The sequence below is a fragment of the Oncorhynchus mykiss genome, chromosome 2 (assembly GCF_057628025.1).
Source record: "Oncorhynchus mykiss isolate SJ-2025 chromosome 2, ASM5762802v1, whole genome shotgun sequence".
Lineage (NCBI taxonomy): Eukaryota > Metazoa > Chordata > Actinopteri > Salmoniformes > Salmonidae > Oncorhynchus > Oncorhynchus mykiss.
Window position 1 is genome coordinate 97,093,395 of NC_143023.1, and position 22,473 is coordinate 97,115,867.

Genomic DNA, 22,473 nt, shown 5'->3' on the forward strand with positions numbered 1-22,473 from the left:
AGTATATACTACATAATGAGTTCATTGTAATATACTGTAAACAAACAGTATCCTTTCAGTTGAGCGTACTAGCGCTTCGTACTGTTGCTACGCAACCTCTTGCTAGCTAGTTAGCATAACAAATTACTAGTTAGCCATTTTATGACTTTGGGTGCGATCTTAAATTCAATCTGGAGTGCCAGAGTGCGCTCGTAAATTTACGAGCGCTCTCGGAGCGCACACTGGACGCTAGGGCCGAGGAGTAAGGATGATTTGAGCGTTCTGCCCTTACAACATCAGCCAAGCACCCACGCTAACGTTCGCTAGCTTGCTAGCTACTTCCAGACACAAATTAGACCACTCTGATCATTTTACTCACCCTAGCAGAGCTGGTTAGGCAGTTTTCATGTTATCCAGAACATTGGTGACTGTAACTGCGCTACTGGCAACAATTTAATGATGCTTTTTTTGCTGACGTTTGCTGACACCGGCCATATTCAACGAGTGTTGAGCGCTCGTAAATTCATTATTCTGCGTTCTGGTACACTCAGACGAGAATGCTCTGAAATTGGAGTAGATAGCCAGAGCGAATTTACGAAAAGCAGCCGAATGTCCATTGAGAACACATAATGAATATACCATTTAGCTAAACTAAGAATGACGGGAATAATCAAGTCAATAAACGTTGGGTAGTTAGTTAGAAGTAAGTCAGAAGTAAGTCATTACTTTATGACATTGCTCAACATTTTCTTAACATTTGTCATAATTAGCTAAAGCATTGAATTTGTTTCCGCTCTCGTTGGACTTCGGCTGCATATTTTCCGCCATTTTCTTCAAATCTGAAAATGATGTGAAGCCACTCCCTCTTCCTGAAGAATTGCATTATGGGCCCTAAAGTACGGAAATAGTGTCCTCGGCGTGTATACATCATATTTTGCCGAATTTACTACGACTTCCGGGAACATTTGGCCTACTAACTATATCCATACGATGACCAATTCACATCACAAATAGTACTGTTAGTGAGGTTAGTATGAGTTTTCGAACACAGCTCTGGTAAAAAATACACTTTATCCAACCCCTTGGCCTATATCCTAATCTGACTTTGGTGCAGGTCATGTTGTTTTTCACATTACCGTCTCTGGTAAACACTCCCTGTATCAAATAAAATCAATGTTTGCCAAATACACAGGATACAAAAAGGTGTAAACGGTACAGTGACATAAAAGCAATATCAAAAATAGAACGTGTCAAGACAAAAAAATATTTTAAATATATATTTTATTACTATTAGATTATGCTTGTCCAGACACATTTGTCTAAGTGGATGGGTCATGTGAAAGAAATGCTATAACCACCCCCTAGCCACTTCTAGCTAAGTGGATGGGTCACTATTGTCTAGACATGTTCATGAAATACAATAGATGGCCGTAATAACCTACAGACACACCTGGCTAACTTGATGGGTCGTGTAGTAATCTGGCGAAGGGGAGTCTTTTGTTTAGACATGTAGCTAGCTAATTGCTACTATGCAAATAACCACTTCACTGTATCGTTTACACCTTCAGTATCCTGCGCATGTGACAAATAAACGTAATATTTTAACGTGTGTTTACCACATGGCCTCACATGTGAATCCTTAAAGAGATGGGTGGGGCTTAAGAGGGTGTGAAAGATGCTGAATGGGTGTAGACAATGAACAGCTCTCCAGTAGGTGTACCAAAACATTCAAAGGCCATTTTCTCAAAAGTGGGGTTACAAGTTGATCAACTTTCAAAGCAGAATTACTTTCTCATTGTTCCTCATTTGATGAGGAATGTACTATTATGTACTATGATGTACTATTATCTAGCTCTGAGTCTCTACTTTTATCCAATGTAAAAAACACAATTTCAAATTTTGCTACATCGGACATTTATATCGGACACTCACCTCCTAGCACCACCTACCCCTTTCCACCAGAAGTCTTTGCTGTGCTGTGTCAGTACTGAGAGTTACTGGGCACGCCTTTACCTTTACCCCCCTACACACACCTCTCCCTCCACTCCCTACACACACCTCTCCCTCCACCCCCTAAACACACCTCTCCCTCCACCCCCTACACACACCTTTCCCTCCACTCCCTACACACACCTCTCCCTCCACCCCCTACACACACCTCTCCCTCCACCCCCTACACATACCCCTCCCTCCACACACCTCTCCTTCCACCCCCTACACACACACCCCTCCCTCCACACACCTCTCCTTCCACCCCCTAAACACACACCTCTCCTTCCTACCCTGCACACACACACACACACAAACACACCTCGCCCTCCACACACCTCTCCTTCCACCCCCTAAACACACACCTCTCCTTCCAACCCTACACACACACACACACACCTCGCTCTCCAACCCTCGACCCACACCTCTCCATCCACTCCCTACACACACACGCACACACACACACACACACAAACACAAACACACACACACACACACACCTCCCTCCACACACCTCTTCAGACTTCAATACCCGGGTTGGCTGCTGTGTTCCCCTGTAGTCCTCCCTCTCACCCATAGCTTCTGGATGCAATGAAGCTGTGTGAATGATTACACAGATGTAGTGCGAGTGGGAAGTGGATGACGTTAGTGCCTGCTACCGCGCGCAGGGAGCACACATACACGCACACATACTAGTGTACAGATTTATTTTTGTTCAACTATGCTTCTGTGCAGCAACCCGCTGCCATAGCATGACCTCATTGGTTGAAGTAGGTAAAAACAAAAGACCTCCGCAAAACCTTACTGCCCCGCAATTGGCTGTGAGTGCATAGGGAGAGTAGGGCTGAATGTAACACAGGTCAATTGTCGGGTAGCTTGGGGTAAAAACGCCTACCTCAAACATAATATTTTTGGGGAGTGACTTAATATTGTGATGCGACAGATGTCATTTTTTTGTTGAGCAAGAGTAGTGGCAACCAGGGAAAACGTTGGTAGTGGGGTGTGGGAGAATTGTGACGAAGTGGTTGCTGTAAGAACTACAGGCAGGGGACGTGTTACCCCGGGTGGCGTGTTACCCCGGGTGGCGTGTTACCCCGGGTGGCGTGTTACCCCGGGTGACGTGTTACCCCGGGTGGCGTGTTACCCCGGGTGGCGTGTTACCCGGGTGGCGTGTAACCCCGGGTTACACTAATAGGTAGGCCGACCTTTCTCGGTTGGGCTGCAGGTGATCATGCTTGTTTCTAATAGCAGACCTGATCATATGGACCATGCAGAGGCTATACGCACGTTCCTAAATATAAATATAGTGTCACCAAATGGTTTTACCAATATGTTACGTGTCTAACTTAAAAAGTCAAACTTCTCAGTCCTTCATAAAAAAATTATAAAAAAATGTCCCGGGGGGGACCCGGACCCCCCCCCCCCCCGTTAACTTCCTCCCATGCTACCTTTTGCCCCACTGCTAAACATTATTCCACACTGAAATGTAACAATTCCAACAACAAACGCTGTTTAGACTGCGCATCTTGTACATCAAGTTATTGTTTGCCTCGTTGTTCAAGTGGTTTGCAAGTGATGTCCATTTTTCTAATGATTGTCAATTAGTTTGGATCTTCTTTTTCAATGTGCTCGTCTCTCTCTCTCTCTCTGTCCTGTGTAACCATTTGCAATGCATCCGTGCAAACAACGTTATCATCGCTGGCCAAAGTGATCACACCAACGTACTCACTCTTCTATAACTTTCCCCCGGCAGTTCATTTGGCATGGCCTATTTTACATTCAGCAATTAGCAAGAGCAAGCCCTGCTTGTCTCCACAAAAAGGCTATTAGGTATAGTATTAAAAAAATATATATCTTAAAAAATATATCCTATAGCTTTTGTAGCCTTGAGCTTTTCCTGGGATTTCACGAGAAAAGGAATAGTGGAGAGGCTTGCGTAGCCTATTGCCACGGGAACAGATGGGAGAGAAGGGCTAGAGATGTGGAGCCAAGAAGCTAAATATTAGATACAGTGGGGCAAAAAAAAGTATTTAGCCAGCCACTAATTGTGCAAGTTATACCACTTAAAAAGATGAGAGAGGCCTGTAATTTGCATCATTTTCATCATTTTCATCACACTTCAACTATGACAGACAAAACGAGAGAAAAAAAAATCCAGAAAATCACATTGTAGGATTTTTAATGAATTGATTTGCAAATTATGGTGGAAAATAAGTATTTGGTCAATAACAAAAGTTTATCTCAACACTTTGTTATATACCCTTTGTTGGCAATGACAGAGGTCTATCATAGTTGAAGTGTACCTATGATGAAAATTACAGGCCTCTCTAATCTTTTTAAGTGGGAGAACTTGCACAATTGGTGGCTGACTAAATACTTTTTTGCCCCACTGTAGATATTAAATCATTTTCGAAAATGTATTCATTAGTAAATAGTAGGGCTATAAAAGATACCTATCAAACACAGTGAGGAATGCATTAGGGAAAGGCTGGATAACTAGTCAGTTGTACAACTGAATGTATTCAACTGAAATGTGTCTTCCACATTTAACCCAACCCCTCTGAGTCAGAGGTGGGGGGGGGGCTGCCATAATCAGCATCCACGTCTTCAGCACCCGGGGAACAGTGGGTTAACTGCCTTGCTCAGGGGGCAGAACAACAGGTTTTTACCTTGTCAGCTCAGGGATTTGATGCAGCAACCTTTCAGTTACTGCCCCAGCGCTCTAACCACTAGGCTACTGTTATCAAGTAAGCACACAGTTATTGTCTTACATCAAATTCTTGAGTGTACAACAAGCAATTGTAGTCTAGCGTTTCCTGGGACTCCAAGACCTATTAACAGATAAGTCCGACCATCGGACAATATGGCCTTCTCATGCGCTGTTTTTGTCGAGGATCATCGTTTCTCCCAAGTCGTCCTACAATTAATACGGCCACCAACATTGTGACACGTCCCGTTATGCAGGCATACCGCGTGCCCTTGTCTCCACTCCTTCAATAGAACACGTTTTGGATTGGTTGTCAAAATGTTTTAGTGTCGGGAGGGACGGGGGACGGGGGGAATTGCTCTGAAAGTCGATAGCTCGTTATCAACTCTTTTTGTACTTATCGTTGTAGCGTCAATGCTGTTGTTCACATATTATTATTTTTTATTTTTTTTGCGTTAAAAGTTTATCGTCCTCGGACGGCCCTTAAAACCCTCACATTTTTCTCCGTGGTTTTGTTTTCTTTCCCATCATTCTGAGTGAATGCACAGGCCTCTCTCAAGAGTTAAATTCATGTTACTGTGCAACCAGAAACTGCACGCACACACGCACACACACACACACACACACTCCTTGAGTGTGGCTAGGTCCAGATCCCTGTGCCAGCCAGACCCCAGCACTGCCTAGAAAACCCACAAACCTCACACACTAAAGACAGAAGGCAGGCAGCAGCACTTAAATGATAGAGCAATTTATGATTCAAATAGTCATAGGTTTTTTTTAAACCATATATTAACAAAAACAAGTCAGAGTCAAGCATAAGGACAAAGTCATGTAGTGGGGCAATAAATCTATTTTTGACTAAATATTGATGACACATTCTGGCCAAGACACCCACACATGACCATTAGGAAGGAACCAAAAAAATGGTGGCTCAAGTAGTGCCCTGAGAACTGAAAATGGTGATTCTTGTGCACTTTGATCCACTTTGTTACTGATCTATTTTTAGAGATTGCGTAGTCAGCACACCACGGATATTTTTTAAATGAAGAGCAAATGGGAGAGAACAGATATGTTCAAAAAATATGTTGTCGACTTTGTACTGAGAGGGAGGGCAAGAACATATCGGTGCGAGAAAGAAAGAGAGAGAGAAAGAAAGAGAGAAAGAAAGAAAGAAAGAAAGAAAGAAAGAAAGAAAGAAAGAAAGAAAGAAAGAAAGAAAGAAAGAAAGAAAGAAAGAAAGAAAGAAAGAGAGAGAGAGAGAGAGAGACAGAGAAAGAGAGTTAGAGAGATAGAGAAAGAGAGATAGAGAGACAGAGAAAGAGAGTTAGAGATAGAGGAAGATAGATAGAGAAAGAGAGAGAGATAGAAAGAGAGAGAGAGAGATAGAAAGAGAGAGAGCGAGACAGAGAAAGAGAGGTAGAGAGATAGAGAAAGAGAGAGATAGAAAGAGAGAGAGGCAATGGTATTAGAGTAGACCTTGTCTAGATCACTGCTGTGACACATAGAGAGAGAGTGGGTGGACAACTAACGCTGCAATTATGGCCTAAGTGACTGTGAATAACAGACCAACCCTTTTATAGATTCCTTCATCTACCCGCATTTCACTGAGAAAAACACAAGACATTAGGATTTGGAATGCAGTCTGTGAAAACACACAATAATGACTTGCCAATGCAATATAATGCAAACAATATGTAAAGCAGCAACAGTCACACCCTTTCATCAATGGACTAAACACATTTTGCAACTGACATCAAGAGTTGAACCACATTCAACACATCCACAAAGCAAAAACTCTTAAGCCAACAAAGATAACAGGTTTTCCAACCTAATTCTGGGTTTGGGGTGGATTCCTACGTCCACCTTTTTCATACCTGGAGCCTTTGAACAACAGGACATTTGTATAACCATTTTTTTAAATAGTGGTTAGCCTACTTGAACAAATAATTCAAAAGCGTGGTGTAGATTGGGTGGGTCCAATAACTCTGTCAGTACACAGTCAAAGACACCGTTTCTGCTACATCAGTATCACATCCAACACACAGAACTAAACCTACCCCAAGCACCGTTATAATGCAAAAGAAAACCCCCCTGAGATTAGATCCAAGGACCAAGCAGAGGAACATCGACCACACACATTGATATAATAAGGAATGATCCCCCCCCCCTTACAGTTCTTTAAAATCCTGTTTGTTTATGTCGTTTTTTTTCTCACTATTGACCCAATCATTTAGGCTGTACGCCCGCCTCGACTTTTGGATTCATTTCAAATGGGTGAGAATGACCCGCAACATCCAAACCTCTATGATATTACACGCTGTTTATAAACTAGCATTATAAAACGTTCGTTACTATCCTACATCATTCCTGTCAAATGAGAACATTAATAGCCGTATCAGCATTGCAAAGCGACACAGTCACCGTCAACTACTTACAATGAAAAGCTTCCACGAGGAGATTCAGGCAGGTGCCTCGATAACAGCGACAGTCAGTGGTTTATCTATTAGCAGAGAAGAATCTTGTACAGTTTATCCAGATGAGGAGCGGATTAGCGGAACATCAGTTTGGTCCGGGGGCAGCGAACCAGCCGTGTAGAATAGAGTTCACGGAACGAATAGAACTAATGGAATGAGAGTCAGTCGCTTTGAAGTACGCTCCGGTGGCAGAGAGCTCGCGAGGAAATTAAGCGTCCAGCTGTCAGGCTGCCTCGAGCCTTGCTTCCTGTCTGTCCGCGTGCCGTGTGGCTGCAGCCTGGAGTTTAAATGTTGCTGTAACTGGAGGAGGCTCCGACAGGGCTCTAGTCTAACTACAGTGGCCAGCTCTCTCTCTCTGTGTCTCTCTCTCTCTCTCTGTGTGACTCTCTCTCTCTATCTGTCTCTCTCTCTCTGTGTCTCTCTCTCTCTGTGTGTATCTCTCTCTCTCTCTCTCTCTCTCTCTCTCTCACTGTGTGTCTCTCTCTGTGTCTCTCTCTCTCTCTCTCTCTCTCTCTCTCTCTCTCAGCACAATTCCAAACAAAGGGAAGACAGAGAGAGGAGACAAAGGAAATAGTTAGTATAGAAGGAGAGGGACCATGGTGCATGTATTGTGTGTGTGCTGGAGGCAGAGGGGGAAAAAGGGGATTCACAACATGCAGTAATTAAAGGTATTTTATTAAGATCCTCATCATAAAAATAAAAAAGGTATTTAACTAGACAAGTCAGTTAAGGACAAATTCTTGTTTTACAATGAGGGGCCAATTGCACACAGCCCTATGGGACTCCCAATCACAGCCAGATGTGATGCAGCTTGGATTCAAACCAGGGACTGCAGTGACACCTCTTGCCCTGAAATACAGTGCCTTAGAACCACTGCGCCACTCAGGAGACCACTAGCAGTTGCAAAAGCAGCAGCTACTCTTCCTGGGCTCCACACAAAACATGACAGTACAGAACATTAACAGAGAAGAAAAGCTCCAGAACAAAACCATACAAACTAATATTCAAGTCCTATATTTATCATTTACATTTTAATTCAATGCATTTACATTCAGTAGCATTGATCAGTACAAACAAACTAAATATTTAGGTCAATTAGGGGTATGACTCTCCAATTTTAATTGTACAACTGAATGCATTCAACCCAACCCGTCTGAATCAGAGGTGCGGGAGGCTGCGTTAATCGACTTTCACATCATCGGCACGCGGGGAGCAGCTGTTGGGTGTTAACTGGCTTGCTCAAGGGAGAATTGAACCAGCGACTGTTCGGTCACTGGCCCAACACTCTTAACCACTAGGCTACCTTCCACACAGGGCAGAGTATAAGCTTCCACACAGGGCAGAGTATAACCTTCCACACAGGGCAGAGTATAACCTTCCACACAGGGCAGAGTATTACCTTCCACACAGGGCAGAGTATAACCTTCCACACAGGGCAGAGTATAACCTTCCACACAGGGCAGAGTATAACCTTACACACAGGGCAGAGTATAACCTTCCACACAGGGCAGAGTATAACCTTCCGCACAGGGCAGAGTATAACCTTCCGCACAGGGCAGAGTATAACCTTCCACACAGGGCAGAGTATAACCTTCCACACAGGGCAGAGTATAACCTTCCACACAGGGCAGAGTATAACCTTCCACACAGGGCAGAGTATAACCTTCCACACAGGGCAGAGTATAACCTTACACACAGGGCAGAGAATAACCTTCCACACAGGGCAGAGAATAACCTTCCACACAGGGCAGAGTATAACCTTCCACACAGGGCAGAGTATAACCTTCCACACAGGGCAGAGTATAACCTTCCACACAGGGCAGAGTATAACCTTCCACACAGGGCAGAGTATAACCTTCCACACAGGACAGAGTATAACCTTCCACACAGGGCAGAGTATAACCTTCCACACAGGGCAGAGTATAACCTTCCACACAGGGCAGAGTATAACCTTCCACACAGGGCAGAGTATAACCTTCCACACAGGGCAGAGTATAACCTTCCACACAGGGCAGAGAATACCCTTCCACACAGGGCAGAGTATAACCTTCCACACAGGGCAGAGTATAACCTTCCACACAGGGCAGAGTATAACCTTCCACACAGGGCAGAGTATAACCTTCCACACAGGGCAGAGTATAACCTTCCACACAGGGCAGAGTATAACCTTCCACACAGGGCAGAGTATAACCTTCCACACAGGGCAGAGTATAACCTTCCACACAGGGCAGAGTATAACCTTCCACACAGGGCAGAGTATAACCTTCCACACAGGGCAGAGTATAACCTTCCACACAGGGCAGAGTATAACCTTCCACACTGGGCAGAGTATAACCTTCCACACAGGGCAGAGTATAACCTTCCACACAGGGCAGAGTATAACCTTCCACACAGGGCAGAGTATAACCTTCCACACAGGGCAGAGAATACCCTTCCACACAGGGCAGAGTATAACCTTCCACACAGGGCAGAGTATAACCTTCCACACAGGGCAGAGTATAACCTTCCACACAGGGCAGAGTATAACCTTCCACACAGGGCAGAGTATAACCTTCCACACAGGGCAGAGTATAACCTTCCACACAGGGCAGAGTATAACCTTCCACACAGGGCAGAGTATAACCTTCCACACAGGGCAGAGTATAACCTTCCACACAGGGCAGAGTATAACCTTCCACACAGGGCAGAGTATAACCTTCCACACAGGGCAGAGTATAACCTTCCACACAGGGCAGAGTATAACCTTCCACACAGGGCAGAGTATAACCTTCCACACAGGGCAGAGTATAACCTTCCACACAGGGCAGAGTATAACCTTCCACACAGGGCAGAGTATAACCTTCCTATTCTCTTTAGAATAAAAAAGCGTGCCCTTCTGCATGTGACGATCAGCCGCTCCCCAGTGATGGCTCGCGGTCACAACAGGGGAAAGTGAGCAGGATAGATGAGGCAGGTGGTAACAGAACGTTAATAGGTGTGTTAATGGTACGTTAAGTGTGATCTTCACTCCTGAAATTGTATCAGGATTATCTCAGTAAAAAATGTTTTTATCTGGATGAGAAATCTTGTCACAGTACAACAAAACATTTAGCATTGACAGATACTATTTAGAATGTTTATACTGATGTTAAATGGGATTTAAAACAAGCCCAGTAAAAGGTGGTTTCAAAACTTCTGACTGAATAACTAAAACATCTAACCAGATTATCCTCCCTCCCTTCTTCAAAGTGAACCAGCCAGGGACCGGATGTATAGGATCCACCCAGTTGATAAATAACAGCAAGGACGTTCTCTCGCTCTGACTGTGTTCTCCAATGGGGTTTAGGATGAAATAGCCTCTAACCAGCCTAAGAAAGAAAAGACAAGTCACTATAAGAAGTATCTTCAGCAGGGGGCCTTGAGGCTATTGAAGACAACTGAAGAGCCAATAGCCTGGACAATGACCTCCACTAGAAATGACAAATCCACTACAGACCAATCAGCTAACAGCTCCTCCACTCTTTCTCAACCTGCTGGGTGCTGTCAATGCATATTCAATGGGGCAGGAAGGCTCCCTCCCTGGGCCACAGAGATAGTCAATGGGCAGTGAAAGGATGGCTTTCACTGGCAGATCTAAGCTGCCTGGCCGCATAGAGGAACACGTGTATGATAGGCCTACTTCAGCTCTCTTAAAAGCCATGAATTAAGAGCAACTATCAATGCATTAAAATAAAAAATACAAGTGGAAAGCCCAAATTTTGCGTGACTAACAAGTGTGAACGACATTCGTAATATCCTAACCAGAAAGAAAACTGTCAAACTGTCGTGTATTTTAAAATGGCAAAGAGCACAAACATTATCTCAGTGGCAGTGAACGTTACTAAACCATCCAGACCTGTTCTTCCACTGACTACCCTCTAAATTATGAATGACTAATGCATTAAGAGTAAGCATGTACCAACACATGATATAGCCCTTCAGCCATTCATGGATCTCCAGGGACTCTAACCATAATGGACCCACTCCTGCTGGAGCCTCCAAGCCAGGGGAGGTGGCCACCACCTGGGGCAAGACCACAGCAACGGACACCCTGCCTCTGGAGCCTGGAGGAGACTTATCATAGAATAGCAATTAGCTGTAGCCTACTGGTTAGAGCATTGGGCCAGTAACTGTATGTTTCTGGATCGAATCCCAGAGCTGGCAAGGTAAAAATCTGTCGTTCTGCCCCCTGAACAAGGCAGTTAACCCACTGTTCCCCGTTAGGCTGTCGTAAATAAGAATTTGTTCTTAACTGACTTGCCTAGTTAACTAAATAAAATAGCCAGATGTGATGATATCTAGTATGAGTCACCTGTAGAGACAAAGAGTTTACAATTATAAAATAAAGCTGTTTGAAACTATTTTTTTTAGTGTGGAAACTATTTCAATATTTTAAGAACAAACTGAAATGGTTTTCCTGTGGTGTGGTATCTAGTGTCCCGAGCCACGTAAAAATGTAGAGGGGGAAACCATGGAGAATTGGGAGTTTGTGGTAGCTAGGCTCTATAATAACGCCCCCACAAAGAACAGGGGGTCAGAGAGGGGAAAGTCTTGAGTCTCAGCAAGCTGTTCAACCATCTGTACACGAGCCTTGTTGTGTTTGTCCCAGCAAAACAACCCAACACTATCACTCTAGTCTACAGAGTGAGAGTGTATACAGTATAACTCTAGAGTGCTAAAACAATTACTCATGCACTCAAGTGTTGAAATCGAAGGCCTGTTAGGTTATTATAATAAGGATATTGCATTGTGCAGAGTTGTGTGTTGTCACAGCAAAACAAACCCAAACTCGAATGTCCTGTACAACACTGTTGTTGGCAAAAAAATGTAGCAATCCCTACTAGGCAAAAACCATTATGAAGACGTCAACAAAGATAGGTTACAAGGCAAAACCCATTATGAAGACTTCAACAAATATAAGTTACAAGGCAAGACCCATTATGAAGACTTCAACAAATATAAGTTACAAGGCAAAACCCATTATGAAGACTTCAACAAATATAAGTTACAAGGCAAAACCCATTATGAAGACGTCAACAAAGATAAGTTACAAGGCAAAACCCATTATGAAGACGTCAACAAATATAAGTTACAAGGCAAGACCCATTATGAAGACTTCAACAAATATAAGTTACAAGGTAAAACCCATTATGAAGACGTCAACAAAGATAAGTTACAAGGCAAAACCCATTATGAAGACTTCAACAAATATAAGTTACAAGGCAAAACCCATTATGAAGACGTCAACAAAGATAAGTTACAAGGCAAAACCCATTATGAAGACGTCAACAAATATAAGTTACAAGGCAAAACCCATTATGAAGACGTCAACAAATATAAGTTACAAGGCAAAACCCATTATGAAGACGTCAACAAATATAAGTTACAAGGCAAGACCCATTATGAAGACTTCAACAAATATAAGATACAAGGCAAAGCCATCATAAAGAGTAGTAGTAATATGATATGATGGGCTGGGGGTAGAGTGTTCCCTCTAATGGAACCAGCAGACCCCAGTGAGGTCACCCAATACTACATCACTGGAACACCGGTGACAGACAATGAGACAGAAAGACAGAGGGAGGGAGACAGACAGTGATACACAGACAGACAGTGATACACAGACAGACCAGACAGTGATACACAGACAGACAGTGATACACAGACCAGACAGTGATACACAGACCAGACAGTGATACACAGACAGACAGTGATACACAGACAGTGATACACAGACAGACAGTGATACACAGACCGACCAGACAGTGATACACAGACAGTGATACACAGACAGACAGTGATACACAAACAGACAGTGATACACAGACAGACCAGGCAGTGATACACAGACAGACAGTGATACACAGACAGACAGACAGACAGACAGACAGACAGACAGACAGACAGACAGACAGACGGACAGGGTGGAAATCTCTTTATGTAACATCACCCTAACAGACCCAGGATGGATATCTCTTCATCCATCACCCTAACAGACCCGGGGTGGATATCTCTTCATGTAGCATTACCCTAACAGACCCAGGGTGGATATCTCTTCACCCAACACCCTAACAGACCCAGGGTGGATATCTCTTCATCCATCACCCTAACAGACCCAGGGTGGATATCTCTTCATCCATCACCCTAACAGACCCAGGGTGGATATCTCTTCACCCAACACCCTAACAGACCCAGGGTGGATATCTCTTCATCCATCACCCTAACAGACCCAGGGTGGATATCTCTTCATCCATCACCCTAACAGACCCAGGGTGGATATCTCTTCACCCAACACCCTAACAGACCCAGGGTGGATATCTCTTCATCCATCACCCTAACAGACCCAGGGTGGATATCTCTTCATCCATCACCCTAACAGACCCAGGGTGGATATCTCTTCATCCATCACCCTAACAGACCCAGGGTGGATATCTCATTATGTAGCATCACCCTAACAGACCCAGGGTGGATATCTCTTTATATAACATCACCCTAACAGACCCAGGGTGGATATCTCTTTATATAACATCACCCTAACAGACCCAGGGTGGATATCTCTTCATGTAGCATCACCCTAACAGACCCAGGGTGGATATCTCTTCATGTAGCATCAACATAACAGCTCTGGCTCCCTAGTCCAGAGTACCACACATATGCAAGCCAAGCCTAATTAGAGACTAGTGCTTGGGACCTCTCCCTCGTGCCTGGGGACGGGCGTTGGGTGGGGTGTGTGTGCGTGTTGGAGCAACCAGGTCAAGGCTGACCTATAGGTCGACGGAAGCCAAATAGTCTTTGTCACTGTGAGAAGTGGAACAGAAGACGCTACACTAGGTCTTTCATTCACTCTTTGCAAAAACTAAAAGGAGGAAATATTTCTGGACCTTGACTCTCATACAGTAGGCCTACTGAGATACCCACACAGAGTCAGACTTGAGTCAGAACAAACTCTGTTGGATGATGAATAACATGAATATTCATCCATACATTACACAGAGACTTGAATGACAGAGTGGTTCTCAGTGAGAACTCTCTGGGTTCCTCGTCTCCATGTCCATTCATTCTTCTCATTGCTCAGTGTTTTAAACCATCTCTGTTTTAACTCCATCATATATGGTCCCCTTAAACTACACACACAAACACGCACACACACACGCACGCACACACACGCACACACACACGCGCACACACACACACACGCACAGGGTAAATGACTGCTACTGACTATCTCCCTGTGGGAAGTAAACACAGTTATGGCATTCTGCTATATCTAGAGCAGGGATCGGCATATGATAGGGTGGGGGGGGGGGGGCAAAAATAATCGTAACTCATCATGAGGGGTCCACAGTTGCTGGCAGGTTTGCGTACCCACATCCATACAGTCTATTTCTTGCACATTTTGCCATAAAGTGGAGATAAATGTTTGCAGTTTTTAATGATATCTGTGTGAGACTAATGAAATCAATGGAGCCCCAGCCGTTAACTCGACCATGATAACAAGTTGAGATAGCTGGCCGCAAAACTAACTTAGCAATCAAAAAACTATGATCAATAAATAGCTGACATGGGCTAATTGACTGACGATCAGCGACTGACATAAGAGGAAAAACTGCTGATACACAATCAGAATTTCAGAAAAATTCAAAATCAATGCTGTGGGGGGAGGGATTAATGCTGTGGGGGGAGGGATCAATGCTGTGGGGGGAGGGATCAATGCTGTGGGGGGAGGGATCAATGCTGTGGGGGGGAGGGAACAATGCTGTGGGGGGAGGGATCAATGCTGTGGGGGGAGGGATCAATGCTGTGGGGGGAGGGGGGTTGAGGGGGTGGACAATACGGAAGGGAATGAGAGAGAGGAGTGGTGAACCAGAACATCAAACAGCTTCATAGGGGACTGAGTGAAATTAGATGCTGCTTCAAGAATGTTTTTTTAAATGGGAGGAGGGGACGGGTGTGGAGAAGGTAGTGGAGAGGTTTACCATACCATCTTAACCCCAACAACACACACACGCACGTACACATCCTACCCCCATAATATTACACAGGTCCACTTGATGTCTAGATTGTCTACAGGCCATTAGGTTTTATGACCATGGCATGGGCCAGGAGGAGGAAGACGTAGGATGGATAGTCACATGGGCCATGAGGAGGAAGACGTAGGATGGATAGTGACATGGGCCAGAAGGAGGAAGACGTAGGATGGATAGTCACATGGGCCAGGAGGAGGAAGACGTAGGATGGATAGTCACATGGGCCAGGAGGAGGAAGACGTAGGATGGATAGTCACATGGGGCAGGAGGAGGAAGACGTAGGATGGATAGTCACATGGGCCAGGAGGAGGAAGACATAGGATGGATAGTCACATGGGCCATGAGGAGGAAGACGTAGTATGGATAGTCACATGGGCCAGGAGGAGGAAGACGTAGGATGGATAGTCACATGGGCCAGGAGGAGGAAGACGTAGGATGGATAGTCACATGGGCCAGGAGGAGGAAGACGTAGGATGGATAGTCACATGGGCCATGAGGAGGAAGACGTAGGATGGATAGTCACATGGGCCAGGAGGAGGAAGACGTAGGATGGATAGTCACATGGGCCAGGAGGAGGAAGACGTAGGATGGATAGTCACATGGGCCAGGAGGAAGACGTAGGATGGATAGTCACATGGGCCAGGAGGAGGAAGACGTAGGATGGATAGTCACATGGGCCAGGAGGAGGAAGACGTAGGATGGATAGCCACATGGGCCAGGAGGAGGAAGACGTAGGATGGATAGTCACATGGGCCATGAGGAGGAAGACGTAGGATGGATAGTCACATGGGCCATGAGGAGGAAGACGTAGGATGGATAGTCACATGGGCCAGGAGGAGGAAGACGTAGGATGGATAGTCACATGGGCCAGGAGGAGGAAGACGTAGGATGGATAGTCACATGGGCCAGGAGGAGGAAGACGTAGGATGGATAGTCACATGGGGCAGGAGGAGGAAGACGTAGGATGGATAGTCACATGGGCCAGGAGGAGGAAGACGTAGGATGGATAGCCACATGGGCCAGAAGGAGGAAGACGTAGGATGGATAGTCACATGGGCCAGGAGGAGGAAGACGTAGGATGGATAGTCACATGGGCCAGGAGGAGGAAGACGTAGGATGGATAGCCACATGGGCCATGAGGAGGAAGACGTAGGATGGATAGTCACATGGGCCATGAGGAGGAAGACGTAGGATGGATAACCACATGGGCCAGAAGGAGGAAGACGTAGGATGAATAGCCAGTCTCCTGCAAGACAGGAATGTCAGTGTTCTGCCATGGCCAGCGAAGAGCCCGGATCTCAATCTCATTGAGAACGTCTGGGACCTGTTGGATCGGAGGGTGAGGGCTAGGGCCATTCCCCCCAGAAATGCCCGGGAACTTGCAGGTGCCTTGGTGGAAGAGTGGGGTAACATCTCACAGCAAGAACTGGCAAATCTGGTGCAGTCCATGAGGAGGAGATGCATGTTGCATTTGATTTTGACCATTTCTGTTAGTCACATGTCTGTGGAACCTGTTCAGTTTATGTCTCAGTTGTTGAATCTTGTTATGTTCATACAAATACTTACACGTGTTAAGTTTACTTTAGATAAACGCAGTTGACAGTGAAGAGGACGTTTCTTTTTTTGCTGAGTTTATATAGATATTTTGACTACAAGTATCGAGTTGCTCGGTAGCATTAGCTAGTGCCAGTCGGCTATACCTGCTCCAAAACTCAGGTATTTTCATCCGATAGCTGGTTCTCCATCTTCTTCTTAAATAATGAGACATGTTTTCAGCACTTCTATTTCCCTGTGACTGATCAAAACTAATTTTCTCAAGGCTCTCTCATGAATTGTGAGAATCGCAATACATATCTTATTAGCACCTAGGCTAAGGATCGCGATAATATCGTGATGTCCCTGGCAATTCCCAGCTCTAGGATCCAACCTTGTGATTCTCCACACCATTTTCAGAATAACACCTGTGTGTGCGTTTGTGGGCAGGTTGACTGAATTCAGGCCCCAGGTAGCCTGGTGGAGACAGGGCAGCTTACAGGCCAAACAGCTATGGGCAGTGTTGTGTGTAGCTCCTGGGAACTCCATGTATCCTGCCTCCCTGTTAACAGGCTGACGGAGCCCTGCTGAAGAGAGGTTCATTATCTCAAAGGTGGTGAACCGAGGATCTAACCCTGGGAATCTGTACTGTACCATTACTCCTCTCCGACACTGATATTCAGAAGCCCCCCCCCCCCCCCCCCCCTAAAAAAAAAACATACCATTAAGTCATGCCCTGTAGCAAATGAATAGCCTACTACTACAGTAGTACAGTCCATAAAATCCCAACACGGACTTCCCTATGAATGGTTTTGGTGAGCATTAGTGCTGTGTGTGTGGGTGGATATTGCTCAGTGTGGGAGGATAGGCTATCTAATGTCTCTCTTTCACACACAGGCACAAACAACACTGTGCGCCACCATTTAAAAAATAGCCTTTCTCTAATAATTTGACAGCTAAGATTCAAAACTTATACAAGAACAGATGTGCAAAAATTGGGAACTACTTAGTGCAACAACATACCATGCTTGTCTTGGCAATGAAGCCCCGTGTCTGTAACGTGATGAGGTGGAGGGAAGTGTCTGTAACGTGATGAGGTGGAGTGAAGTGTCTGTAACATGATGAGGTGGAGGGAAGTGTCTGTAACGTGATGAGGTGGAGTGAAGTGTCTGTAACGTGATGAGGTGGAGGGAAGTGTCTGTAACGTGATGAGGTGGAGTGAAGTGTCTGTAACGTGATGAGGTGGAGGGAAGTGTCTGTAACGTGGAGTGAAGTGTCTGTAACGTGATGAGGTGGAGGGAAGTGTCTGTAACGTGGAGTGAAGTGTCTGTAACGTGATGAGGTGGAGGGAAGTGTCTGTAACGTGATGAGGCGGAGTGAAGTGTCTGTAACGTGATGAGGTGGAGTGAAGTGTCTGTAACGTGATGAGGTGGAGTGAAGTGTCTTTAATGTGATGAGGTGGAGGGAAGTGTCTGTAACGTGGAGTGAAGTGTCTGTAACGTGATGAGGTGGAGGGAAGTGTCTGTAACGTGATGAGGCGGAGTGAAGTGTCTGTAACGTGATGAGGTGGAGTGAAGTGTCTGTAACGTGATGAGGTGGAGTGAAGTGTCTGTAACGTGATGAGGTGGAGGGAAATGTCTGTAACGTGATGAGGTGGAGTGAAGTGTCTGTAACGTGATGAGGTGTAGTGAAGTGTCTGTAACGTGATGAGGGGAGTGAAGTGTCTGTAACGTGATGAGGGGAGGGAAGTGTCTGTAACGTGATGAGGGGAGGGAAGTGTCTGTAACGTGATGAGGTGGAGGGAAGTGTCTGTAACGTGATGAGGTGGAGGGAAGCCAATCAGTTGTACTAATGGATTTCCATGGTGTTTCCTGTTCAGAATGTTTTCCATAATAAAGACGACGAGGTGGCCGATGCTACAAATAGCATCTGCACTCATTCATTTGGACGGTGAAGCTAAAACTTAGACTTTGGCTCTACACTCCATCCAGCCTTTTAGATTTGATAAATGTTTTATATGAGGATATTTTCATACATGCGTTTTACCGTTTACAAATGAAATGCACTGGCTTCCCGAGTGGCGCAGCTGTTCAAAGGCACTGCATCGCAGTGTTGCGGAGTCACTAAAGCCTGGGGTTTGATCCCAGGCTGTGTCACAACCGGCTGTGACCGGGAGTCCCATAGGGACAAGTGGCGCAAGATCTTCTGGGTTAGGGGATTGTTATGCAAGGGGGGGGGGGGGGGCTTTACTTGTAATAACACTTAAGATTACCACCAACAAATCAAAATATGTTTAAAATGTCAGATTCTTCAAAGTAGCCACCCGTTGCAATTGATGACAGCTTTGCATTCTCTCAACCAGCTTCATGAGGTGGAATGCTTTTCCAACCGTCTTTAAGGAGTTCCCACATATGCTGAGCACTTGTTGAATCCTTTACTTTCACTCTGCGTTCCAACTCATCTCAAACCATCTCAATTGGGTTGAGGCCAGGTCATCTGATACAGCACTCCATCACTCTCCTTCTTGGTCAAATAGCTAAATATGGCTGCAGAATGCTGTGGTAGCCATGCTGGTTAAGTGTGCCTTGAATTCTAAATGAATCACAGACCGTGTTACCAGTAAAGCACCCCCACACCATCACAACTCCTCCTATATGCTTCACGGTGGGAACCACACATGCAGAGATCATCTGTTCACCTACTCTGCGCCTCACAAAGACACGACGGTTGGAACCAAAAATCTCAAATTTGAACTCATCAGACCAAAGGACAGATTTCCACCAGTCTAATGTCCATTGTTCGTGTTTCTTGGCCCTAGCAAGTCTCTTCTTATTATTGGGGTCCTGTAGTATTTTTTTTTTTTGCAGCAATTCGACCATGAAGGCCTGTTACATACACCCAGTCTCCTTTGAACAGTTGATGTTGAGATGTGCCTGTTACTTGAACTCTGTGAGGTGCAATCTGAGGTGCAGTTAATTGCCAATTTATGAGGCTGGTAACTCTAATGAACTGTTCCCTTGCGGCAGAGGTAACTGTGGGTCTTCCTTTCCTGTGGCGGTCCTCATGAGAGCCAGTTTCATCATAGCACTTGATGTTTTTTTGCGACTGCACTTTAAGAAACTTTCAATGTTGAAATGTTCTGTATTGACTGACCTTAATGTCTGAAAGTAACGATGGACTATCATTTCTCTTTACTTATTTCAGCTGTTTTTGCCATAATTTGGACTTTTATCAAATAGTGCTATCTTCTGTAAACCACCCCTACCTTGTCACAACACAACTGATTGGCTCAAACACATTAAGAAGTAAAGACATTACACAACTTAACTTTTAACAAGGCACACCTGTTAATTTAAATTCATTCCAGGTGACTACATCATTAAGCTGGTTGAGAGAATACCAAGAGTGTGCAAAGCTGTCATCAAGGCAAAGGGTGGTAACTTTGAAGAATCTCAAATATAACATATATTTTGATTTTCTTAACAGTTTTTGGTTATTACATGATACCATATGTGTTATTTCATAGTGTTGATGTCTTCACTATTATTCTACAATGTAAAAAATTAAGAAAAATCCTTGAATGAGTAGATGTGTCCAAACTTTTGACTGGTACTGTATATACATACATACACCAAGACATAAAACAACAAACGTTTCAATGTTGTTTTTATGAAGCGCACACCATAATAAAGACTGGTAACCTCCATGTGTGTAGCTTGTTGTTTATGTTGGCCAATCAAAGTGGCAAAGAGACTCAATGTGTAGCAGCAAGTGGAGTGGGAGTTCACTAATGCAATGCAAGATGGAATAACAGTACGAAAATAAAAGTTAGGTTACAACGAGCAACCTGCGGGGAGAAAGCGCATCGTCCTCAATTAGCCTAGCTAGCATCTGTAGGTTTCTCTAGTCAAGACCGCTGAAGGTGTAATAAGATGAGACACTTATTACACTGGCACTGTTATATGGGATGACAGAATGATAAATAACAGGGTGGCTGCTGCAAGTTAGCTTGCCTTGGCCGTAGCTGAGTAGTGTCTCTCTCTCTCTCTGTCTCTTTCTCTGACCATCTGCTCGCTCCCATCTCACCGACACCTCCGCAGCTGCACCAATAGAGTACCAACCTCTCCCATGCCCAGCAGTGCTGAGGTTAAAAACTTGTTTTTCGAATATCCGGATATCCGACCCCAAAAATATATGATACTATTCTACTAGTGGAGTTATTTCAGACCTCCATCCTTAGTTGAAGTTTTCAGAAACATCTATTCTAATTTACAATAAAATAGGGACTCCAAAATGACATTATAGGCCTACATTATTCATCATTCAGTGCCTAATGGGCCACACATAATCAGAAACATAACCAATTCAAACTGCAAAGGCATCCAACCAGTTTGTTTGTAAAGTCACAAGCTTGACGTAGTCATGGTGTGTATGGGACCAAAACCAAACGTTTGACTGCTTTAATAAACTATAAGTCAATTTGTCCAAATACTTATGAGAGAAAAAATAAGTATTCAGAAGGAGTGGGGGGGGGACTAGATGCATAAAGGGATTTCATTTCTAACCGGTAAAACAGATGGTAAAGGTGACATTGAAACAATTTCATCTCAAATGTTAGCTTTAAAAGTTTGCTTCACTGTCCAAATAAATACGTAAGGAGAGTGTTTATACGTTAAACATAAATAAGGTACTATTCAGTAATGCTCTCGTAACCTGCCTTGCATAACATATTAGGCCTACCAGTTATGAATGACAAACCCAAGATGCCAAGGAGTGCTAAGAGACTGCGTACTTCAATCGTAGCAGGGAATTATTACTTTCCTGTCCGACATTAACCGTGCAATGAAGCGCACACATTTAGCTACCAACAGTAGCCTAATCTCGTTGATTAAGTTAACCGGCTAGTTAATCATCGATCAATAGTTCCTGCATTTCATGTATATTTACTTAGGGACCAATAAACTGTAGTTTGCTATTGCAGGCACCATTCAAACCTTAGCTGGCAGATACAAAGGTGAAGCAGCATGCTGCAGATCCATTAACCTCTCGCACAGTCCACAGAATAGAGACGGGAGTAGACACAGTCCACAGAATAGAGACGGGAGTAGACACAGTCCACAGAATAGAGACGGGAGTAGACACAGTCCACAGAATAGAGACGGGAGTAGACACAGTCCACAGAATAGAGACGGAGTAGACACAGTCCACAGAATAGAGACGGGAGTAGACACAGTCCACAGAATAGAGACGGGAGTAGACACAGTCCACAGAATAGAGACGGGAGTAGACACAGTCCACAGAATAGAGACGGGAGTAGACACAGTCCACAGAATAGAGACGGGAGTAGACACAGTCCACAGAATAGAGACGGGAGTAGACACAGTCCACAGAATAGAGACGGGAGTAGACACAGTCCACAGAATAGAGGCGGGAGTAGACACAGTCCACAGAATAGAGACGGGAGTAGACACAGTCCACAGAATAGAGACGGGAGTAGACACAGTCCACAGAATAGAGACGGGAGTAGACACAGTCCACAGAATAGAGACGGGAGTAGACACAGTCCACAGAATAGAGACGGGAGTAGACACAGTCCACAGAATAGAGGCGGGAGTAGACACAGTCCACAGAATAGAGACGGGAGTAGACACAGTCCACAGAATAGAGACGGGAGTAGACACAGTCCACAGAATAGAGACGGGAGTAGACACAGTCCACAGAATAGAGACGGGAGTAGACACAGTCC

General features: G+C 44.7%; 1 protein-coding gene across 9 annotated transcripts in view; it reads right to left on the reverse strand.

Moving 5' to 3' along the window:
- The window catches only part of LOC110500541 (pleckstrin homology domain-containing family A member 5), a 250,977-nt gene that overhangs the window by 150,016 nt on the left and 78,488 nt on the right, over positions 1 to 22,473 (reverse strand). The window contains exon 1 of one of the 9 annotated variants that reach the window (XM_090213274.1): positions 7,111 to 7,688. The exons of the other annotated variants lie outside the window; for them this stretch is intronic. The gene's annotated coding sequence lies outside the window, so the exon portion shown is untranslated. Of the gene's footprint in view, positions 1 to 7,110; positions 7,689 to 22,473 lie in introns of those variants that run through there. 9 annotated transcript variants of the gene reach the window in all.